Source organism: Schistocerca piceifrons, chromosome 6 (genome assembly GCF_021461385.2).
Source record: "Schistocerca piceifrons isolate TAMUIC-IGC-003096 chromosome 6, iqSchPice1.1, whole genome shotgun sequence".
Classification (NCBI taxonomy): domain Eukaryota; kingdom Metazoa; phylum Arthropoda; class Insecta; order Orthoptera; family Acrididae; genus Schistocerca; species Schistocerca piceifrons.
Genome location: NC_060143.1, coordinates 243,354,539 through 243,356,854, shown reverse-complemented (window position 1 = coordinate 243,356,854; position 2,316 = coordinate 243,354,539).

Sequence of the window (2,316 nt, the reverse complement as noted above, 5' to 3'; positions counted from 1 at the left end):
ACTTCAGCAATGAATACATCGAGTCTTTGCGTTTCAGTTATGTTCTTGTCTTTAGGTATTAGGTTGTGCAAAGTGCAATTACATCTGCAGAGGACGAGTCATTATACGTGGAGACAAGCAATTTACATTGATAGGTCGTTTTAAGACGGTTGAAGAACTTGCTTGTGAATTATCTTCTTTTAATTTATATTGAAGGTGCCTTAACACGTTCCGTTCAGTTAAGTTTGCTTTCCACTTTATATTTTATCAACTGTAGCCATGTTACGTTGTTCATTCATGTGTCAAATTTCATACAAAGGGGATAATTTTCAGTTCATTAATGCAGGAGTCAGAATTTCTTAATTACGACAGGTAGGACCAGCTTTAGACGGTTACGTCATTGTGTCAATAGAGATGACACCTACAACGCAGCGTTCGATCAGGAACAATGTTAACAGTTATCATTGTTCTGACATTCGAAACGAGGACCTCGCATTCCTCACACTTGGGCAATGGATGAGTGGTTACTGTGATGAGTATAGCATGATACTGAAACGTGCGTTCGAACAACTGGAGCTGCTGAAAGCATAATCCTCGATCTCACGTAGTTAATTCTCCAAGAGCAACTACTTTTTCCACATAATTTACAGCATGCGCAAATATTTAGATTACAAGACCATCAAGTCATATTAATATTTCCATGAAGCACAGTTACAAAGAGTGGTAAGAGAAATTACCATGTAGGCTGATGCAAAAAATCATGTCGTCAGTTTTGCTTTAGTATGAAATTGTGGGCTTTATCTTCTTCGGTCGTGTTATTGTGAAGCCCACCATTATGAATAGCGAACATCTTTCAGAAAACATGCATCCGGATTAGAAAACAACCAAAGGTAATACTGATGTTGAAAGCATCATCAGTGGCGAGTCTGGTCGTAATCCATAATCACGGAGGTAAAAAAGAGAGGGGGAGGGGTGGCAGCTGCATATCTAAACCTACTACATCAGTTATCCATTATATGCATTTGTACAATTGATGCAATTTTAGACTATCCATTAGATGCATTTCCAACGAACCACAAGAGGAGGAGGGGTACATGGAAAAGGCTGGGTGATACATCATGGTCAGACAGAGATTCCGAAATCAGATACTGGATTGTAAAATCAGATACCGGATTGTAAGGTGTACCAAGGAGCAGATATAGACTCAGATCGCAATGTACTAGTGTTGAAGAGTAGACTGAACTTTATGAGAATAGTCAGGAAGAACAGTACGCAAAGAAGGGGAATATAGCAATACTAAGGAATGACGAGATACGCTTGAAGTTCTCTTAGGCTACAGATACAGCAATAAGGAATAGTTCTGTGGGCAGTTCAGTTGAAGAGGAATGGACACATCTAAAAAGGGCAGTCACCGAAGATGGAAAGAAAAATGTTGGTACAAAAAAGGTAACTACGAAGAAATCATGGATAACCGAAGAAGTACTTGTTTCGTGAATAAAACGGCCTTTTCTTGCTGCAACTTAATTTACTTTTCCCAGAAAATAAGAAAGCTGTGTCGTTGTAGATCCCACTGGAGATGCCTTAGTGCAGTGGGATCTGTAACTACACAGTTTTGTTATTTTTACCTTATCAAACAGTTCACATCGTTTTTTTATGTAAATAAGTAATTATGCACAGTTTCCTGTGATGAGTGGAAACTCAGATCACAGAAACGAGTAAGAAATTACTTATTTACATAAAAAAACACTGTGAGAAATGTTTGATAACCGGGAAGTAACAAAACTGTATCGAAATAGATTCCACGCAAGATGCCTTAGCACAATAAAAAGCCGAAACGCGTCTGGGAAAAGTAAATTACGGTGTAGCAAGAAAAGGCGGTTTTATTTACAAAACAAGTATTTCTGCACTTGCTGCGGAGGATGGTCACGCAAACAAACTTGTAACAGAAGAAATACTTCAGCTGATAGATGAAAGAATAAAGTATAACCTGTTCTGGGAATTTCAGGAATTCAGAAATACAAGTTGCCGAGGAATGAAACAAGCAGGAAGGGCAGGGAAGCTAAAACGAGATGACTGCAAGAAAAATACGAAGAAATCGAAAAAGAAATGACTGTCGGAAAGACTGACTCAGCATCTAGGAAAGTCAAAACAACCTTCGGTGAAATTAAAAGCAAGTGTGGTAACATTAAGAGTGCTACGGGAAGCCGGACGTCGTGGCCGAGCGGTTCTAGGCGCTTCAGTCCGGAACCGCGCTGCTGCTACTGTCGCAGGTTCGAATCCTGCCTCGGGCATGGATGTGTGTGATGTCCTTAGGTTAGTTAGGTTTAAGTAGTTCTA